The following is a 7,878-nucleotide window of genomic DNA, read 5'->3' on the forward strand; positions in this document are numbered from 1 at the left end:
AAGTCAAGTAGCGACAGATTTTACTGTAACCATCCTGACCAAACCTGTTGCACCTCACATTCAGCGGCCACTGCTTGGTTTGGGGGCAATGTATGGATGCTTCCCAGTACTTGTGCAGTGTTAGCGCGCCTAGCACAATCATATTGCATCTTAAGGCCTCTATGTCATTATTGCCTTTTTCTTTTAAAAGAATGCCATTAACATCATTCTGACCTAAGTTTCTTTAACCTTGCTGCCTGCCCCGCTCCGGAACCTGTTTTGACCATGCTTTTTGTTTTATTCTATGGAACCTTGTTATTTTGGCATTCTGGCTTCTCTATTCTGCTAAGCCTTGTCTACTTACTCGTAGACTCTACATACTGTGAAGCTCTTGTGGGTCTGCTTTCTCTTTGCCTATCAGTAACCAGCCTGACAGCAGATATCATAATTCTTTGTACTTTTTGTATAGCTTTTTGTCATATCAATCCTAACAATATTTATTGAAATTTCAATTAATGTAATAGAAAAAAATGATTTTAGGTAACTTGCATATAAAAGTACAGCTGCTAACCTGTATGCTGACCTGTCACATCAGCAGTGGTCCCGCTTCAGAATAAATATATGCCGTATGGAAAATTCAGACCTAAAACAATGCAAAAGTGGGACAAATTGATATTTTGATTCTGTGAATAATCAACACTGCCCTAATTTCCATCTTTGTGACTAATTGAGGCCATACATAGGTCTTGATATTTAGTTACTGACTCACATTGCCTGCAGCCTACTCACACTATTAGTTCCAGGCTGCCATATAAGCAACCAATCCAGAGATGTGTAACAAAGATGCGGTCTCTAGAGATGCGGTCTCTAGAGATGTGCTCTCTGTACAAATATTCATACCTTTTCTGCTGTAATGTGTAGGGAATAATGTATAGGCTTTTATATCATATTGAAATGTCATCTAAAACTTTCATGACCATATTTTGGTACAAGGCTAATGAGTGCATGCTTTCAGGTAACATCAGGCGATTCATGCTTTAAATAATGTCACAATACAATGGGGACAGTTTATCATTTCCCCCATACTTTTTTTTTTTATCAAGCAGTAACAATGGTTACCACTCCAAAAATATTGGATATTTTATTTAACCATTTATTTTGTACCGCTGAAGTTTCAAAAATTTGAATATTCACCCCCACTTGCAAATTGCAGAGTTTGAGAGGGTGTTAGTGCTCAGTGCTGATTCTGAGCACTAAGACCCCATACAGCAAAATGGTATTTGACTGTTTTGACCTTCCTTGATGAATGTGTCAAATTTTTCAATTCCTCTCTGGGAGGAAAATGACAGTTTTGATAAATGGGAGAAATATGCAACTGCTGGGAATCCTACTAATCTTCTTCTTATAAGATTATAAGGCTTATTTATGATGTGAAGCGCAGTGCGCAAAGTGCAATTTTGGATTTTGTTAACCCATAATGCAGCATTTTTCCCTTGATTTAATCTTTATTGCAGCCAATCAGGGAGTTGCACTTGTACAACTGCATCCAATGCATCAAAAATGATGTAACTTTTGCCACTAAAATTACATTTGTTTGTGATTTTTTTTGGTGCAAGTTTGCTTCACCTATTGATACAACACAGAGGGGAGACTCTGGAATTGCCGCCATGTTCGAAGATGAGGTAGCTCCAGGGATCCAAAGTGTCTGTAGACGCACTTGAACACAATTCAGTGGACAAAGCAGTAAGGATATAATGGCACTTGGTGCAACTACAGTATATGCAAGTGCAAGGAGCATGTTTGGATGCAAGTACCTTTAAATAAATATAATTTACCATTTACCATGCAACCTTGCAGTTATGTTAATATTTAAGCCCTTATATTTTGCTTTTGCGTATCTTTTATACATTGTGAACCATTGTTTAAAAAGTGCAAGAGGAGCTAAATACTTATGTGGCTGTGGATGAATTATCAATCTCAGCACCCTCTGAAAAAAACATCTCTAACCCTTCGGCTGTCGGTGTTAAGGGATGCTGGGAGTTATATTAAGGGGCAGATATATCAAAATTTGAGTTTAGATCTCTGTTTAGCCGTAGTATATGTCTTAGCCTTGGTTGGTGCCTGATGAAAAGAGGTGCTGGATGTATACATAATATTCACACAAAACAAAGGATGCCCTCATGTAAGATGCTATAGTGCTGTTTGATATAGTGGCAGAGAGCTAGCTGGCTTTGAGGTATCATTTTGATGGGGAATTGTATAACCCTTTTATCCTGTCCAACTTAAGAACACATTAAGACCTTTAAAAGGAGGATTCATATTTTACCTATTGTAAATGAAAGAAGAACATGTATTTAGCTCAAATTATGTTCTTATGTTCTTACCTACCACTGTCTTAAGCTGGCCATACACATACCGATAAAATCGTATGGAACATAGTTTCATACAATTTTCAGACTGCATGTGGGCTCAGAATTAGTCAGGATAATTTTTGTACAATGTAGATCGGTCGTTTAGTCGATTGGACAGGTTAGAAAATTTTGGTTTGATAATGTTAAAATCTGCGCATGTATTGTATATCTGAAGATATCCTTGGGGGACCTACAATGGAAGTCACTTTTGTACGAATGTTATCTGCCAACTATTTCATGTTCATGTTTCATGTATTTTTTAGGTCTTTATCCTACAATTTCAGTCTGAATGTTAGTTTTAGATCATTGCAATTAAACATACGACTGATAATAGAATGTTCGTCAGAGAAGAATAAAGTCTGAACGTGTATGGCTTAATGCTGCTATTTTGTATGTAGTGCTTTTCTAACCTCTAGCTACAAATTTCACAGCGTGGTACCAACAACCACCAACTTTACCCCTTATTAGAACTGCTGGATAATGACCTACCACACAGAAATGTAAAACCATTAGAATTAAAGGGTATAAGGAGTGATGCTGCATTTATAGTAGGCAGTATGGCATTAGGTCTGCAACTATTCAGGCACAATAGCTTAGTCCCTCTGTTTCTGTTGGTGTTCCCCAAGGCTCTCTCTTAGACCCCTTACTGTTCTCAAGCTATCTAAATCTTGTTGTATTCACCAGCATAACATACCCCGAATATGCCCTTACCTCAGTTTAGACACAGCTAAAACACTTATCTAGTTCCGCCTAGACTACTGTAACTTACTCCTTGCAGGCATTCCACCACATTGCCTTTCAGAACTCAAATCTGTTCTAAACGCTAATTCTAGCCTAATTCATCAGCCGCACCCCTATGCATATCTCTTCACTGGCTCCCAATATCCTCTAGAATCAAATTCAAATTACTAACACTTACATATAAGGCCCTTACTAATGAAGCCCCTCTCCTATATTTCAGCTTTGATCTCAGAGCTGGTCTGCCTCTGACCTTCACCTCTCTTCTCATGTCATCACTCCATCTCATTCTCGACTGCAAGACTTCCCCCAGGGCTTCTGTCTGTCTCTGAAAATCTTTGATTTGACCCATCAGACTCTCCTTTTCCTTCCAATCCTTTAAAGGCTCCCTGAAGACCCATCTGTTTAGGAAAGCATACTCAATGTATTTAAACTGATCAGACATTTTATATGAATCATAAATCATCATCAGTTTCCATATTCCTTTTGTTTTTAAATTTACCCTTAACCCCTTTAGATTATAAACTATTTCATGTGATCCTATTACGTGTCTTACCAGTCCACCTAGGTGGAGGCACTTATAGCAGCTTGAGGACTGGTAGGAGACGGGGATCAGGATGCTGGTTATACCCTTTTTTTTAAAAAAAAATCTTTTGAGTGCCGTGAAATTACTTTTAATCCTGTAAGTGCAATATTTGTTTTTTATTTTATTAAACGGAAAGATTTTACACTATTGGCATTTTTCCTGCTCGTTATATGATTTTAGTGAAAACTATTATGCTGATTCGTAATATCAAGGAAGATTAGCAACTGTGATTCTAATGTGGTGAGCCTACAGAAAATCAGGGGTTTGTGAGTACCCACATACATCTGTGCACTATAACTAGTGGGAAGAACCCTTCTCCTTCTCCTTTAACTCTTTTACTGCAAAGCACGTATGGCATACGTGCTGGCAGTAAAAGGGCTTAAACGCCAACGACGTGTCTCATACGTCGTTGGCGTTTAAGCGCTGCCCTCTGCAGCGGCGGCATGTGCCGCCGCTGCAGAGGGCTTCTAACAATGACAGCCCCCCTGGGCAATGTGCCAGGGGGGCTGTCATCAGGGTCCTGCGAGCCGATCGCTCGCAGGACCCTCCAGGAAGCAGCAGACGCGATCGCATCGCGTCTGCTGCTTCCTGCTTCCTCCCTCTCCCCCAGCGCCGGCCCAAATGAGGAAGGAGGCGATCGGTCTTCAGGAACAGGTAAGGAGTTTTTTTTTTTATTGCATTTACACACTTTTACACACTTATACACACATTTACATACATTTATACACACTTACATACATTTACACACACTTACAGCACACATTTTAGCATTTTTTTTTTTTTTTATTTTTTTTTTTTTTCATTTTTCACACTTTTATACACTTATTTACACTCATATACACACTTACACACTATCACACAACTTTTACACATGTACACACATGTATACACAAACACTTTGGTTTTTTTTTGTTTTGCTTTTTTTTTTTTTTTTTATTTTACCACTTTGTTTTTATTTTCTTTTACCTAAAAACTGTTTATTTTGACAGCGTAACTATTGGATCAGATATTCTGGCCACTAATTACACTGTCATGTGACTTATTTTGTTGTTTCACTGATTTGCACAATTTTTGTGGTTTTATCACATTTTATCCCTATATAAGTGTTCCGGATCTGTTTTTAGCGTAGCTTTGCCAGGTGTAACTTTGGTGTACAAAAATAACTTTACCTATTTTGAATTCATCAGAATGTGTACTTTCCAAAAATATATGGTTTTCTGGGGGTCACTGTATAGTTAGGGGGGGTTACTGCACATAATACACTGACAGGGGCCTCTGTGTGCAAAAGCTGAGTTGGCAGGCGAGAAATCCTTATGCGCTATTTTCATTTAGGGTTCAGTACATACCGCAGACTTTGGTATATCTATGCATATTGGGCATCAAACTGTTCAGTAGGCCTCTGGTGTTCCTATTTGGGGTGACTTGCCTTTGTACGCAAGAAATTGTGTGAGATAAATGCGGCAAATTGCAACATTTTTAGGCGATTTTCTGAAATGTCATAAAAACCGATAACTTTAGGAAAGCTTTGCGGCTTGGTACTTTGGTGTAGAAAGGACTCTTTACCCTTGTTGGATTTGTCAGAATGTGTACTTTCCAAAAATATATGGTTTTGTGGGGGATCTGTATAGTTAGGGGAAGTTTTGGCACATAATACACTGACAGGGGGCTCTGTGTGCAAAAGCTGAGCTGGCAGGCGAGAAATCCTTATGCGCTATTTTCATTTAGGGTTCAGTACATACCGCAGACTTTGGTATATCTATGCATATTGGGCATCAAACTGTTCAGTAGGCCTCTGGTGTTCCTATTTGGGGTGACTTGCCTTTGTACGCAAGAAATTGTGTGAGATAAATGTGGCAAATTGCAACATTTTTAGGCTATTTTCTGAAATGTCATAAAAACCGATAACTTTAGGAAAGCTTTGCGGCTTGGTACTTTGGTGTAGAAAGGACTCTTTACCCTTGTTGGATTTGTCAGAATGTGTACTTTCCAAAAATATATGGTTTTGTGGTGGTCTCTGTATAGTTAGGGGAAGTTTTGGCACATAATACACTGACAGGGGGCTCTGTGTGCAAAAGCTGAGCTGGCAGGCGAGAAATCCTTATGCGCTATTTTCATTTAGGGTTCAGTACATACCGCAGACTTTGGTATATCTATGCATATTGGGCATCAAACTGTTCAGTAGGCCTCTGGTGTTCCTATTTGGGGTGACTTGCCTTTGTACGCAAGAAATTGTGTGAGATAAATGCGGCAAATTGCAACATTTTTAGGCGATTTTCTGAAATGTCATAAAAACCGATAACTTTAGGAAAGCTTTGCGGCTTGGTACTTTGGTGTAGAAAGGACTCTTTACCCTTGTTGGATTTGTCAGAATGTGTACTTTCCAAAAATATATGGTTTTGTGGTGGTCTCTGTATAGTTAGGGGAAGTTTTGGCACATAATACACTGACAGGGGGCTCTGTGAGCAAAAGCTGAGCTGGCAGGCGAGAAATCCTTATGCGCTATTTTCATTTAGGGTTCAGTACATACTGCAGACTTTGGTATATCTATGCATATTGGGCATCAAACTGTTCAGTAGGCCTCTGGTGTTCCTATTTGGGGTGACTTGCCTTTGTACGCAAGAAATTGTGTGAGATAAATGCGACAAATTGCAACATTTTTAGGCGATTTTCTGAAATGTCATAAAAACCGATAACTTTAGGAAAGCTCTGCAGATTGGTACTTTGGTGTAGAAAGGACTCTTTACCCTTGTTGGATTTGTCAGAATGTGTACTTTCCAAAAATATATGGTTTTGTGGGGGATCTGTATAGTTAGGGGAAGTTTTGGCACATAATACACTGACAGGGGGCTCTGTGTGCAAAAGCTGAGCTGGCAGGCGAGAAATCCTTATGCGCTATTTTCATTTAGGGTTCAGTACATACCGCAGACTTTGGTATATCTATGCATATTGGGCATCAAACTGTTCAGTAGGCCTCTGGTGTTCCTATTTGGGGTGACTTGCCTTTGTACGCAAGAAATTGTGTGAGATAAATGCGACTAATTGCAACATTTTTAGGCGATTTTCTGAAATGTCATAAAAACCAATAACTTTAGGAAAGCTCTGCAGATTGGTACTTTGGTGTAGAAAGGACTCTTTACCCTTGTTGGATTTGTCAGAATGTGTACTTTCCAAAAATATATGGTTTTGTGGGGGTCACTGTATGGTTAGGGGAAGTTTTGGCACATAATACACTGACAGGGGGCTCTGTGTGCAAAAGCTGAGCTGGCAGGCGAGAAATCCTTATGCGCTATTTTCATTTTGGGTTCAGTACATACCCCAGACTTTGGTATATCTATGCATATTGGGCATCAAACTGTTCAGTAGACCTCTGGTGTTCCTTTTTGGGGGGATTTGTCTTTATCTGATCTTTATCAAGAAATTGTGAGAGATAAATGCGGCAAATTGCAACATTTTTATGCGATTTTCGAAATGTCATATAAATCTGCAAACTTAGGAAAGCTTTACAGCTTGGTACTTTGTAGCAATAAGAAATATTTACCCATTATAGATTCGGGGGGATGTGTATTTTCCAAAAATATATGGCTTTCTGGGGTGAATGTACTTTTTTTGTAGCATTATCCCACATAAAGGATGTAAATGTGTTGATTTTGCTGGAGCTGAAATGATAGATCATATGGGGGTATGTTCCCATTGGGGCCCCTACATGCCACATACTTAGGTAAACCTATACATATTGGGCATCAAACTGTTCAGTGGACCCCTGGCGTTCAAATTTAGGGTGTTTTATCTTGGTACCTAACACTATGTGGGAGATAAGATGCTGCAAAGTGGAAGCTTTGAGGGGATTTTTGGAAATGTCATCAAAATTGCTAACTTTAGAAAAGCTGTGCGGCTTGGTACTTTGGAGTAGAAAGACATGGGTACCCATTTTAGATTCGGGGGAATGTGTACTTTCCAAAAATATATGACTTTCTGGGGTGAGCGTACTTTTTTGTAGCTTTATCCCACATATAATGATGTAAATGTGTTGATTTTGCATGAGCTGAAATGACAGAAATGACAGTATATATGGGGGTATGTTCACATTGGCCCCTACATGCCACATACTTAGGTAAACCTATACATATTGGGCATCAAACTGTTCAGTGGACCCCTGGCGTTCAA

Source organism: Xenopus tropicalis, chromosome 5, assembly GCF_000004195.4.
Source record: "Xenopus tropicalis strain Nigerian chromosome 5, UCB_Xtro_10.0, whole genome shotgun sequence".
NCBI classification, from domain to species: Eukaryota; Metazoa; Chordata; class Amphibia; order Anura; family Pipidae; genus Xenopus; species Xenopus tropicalis.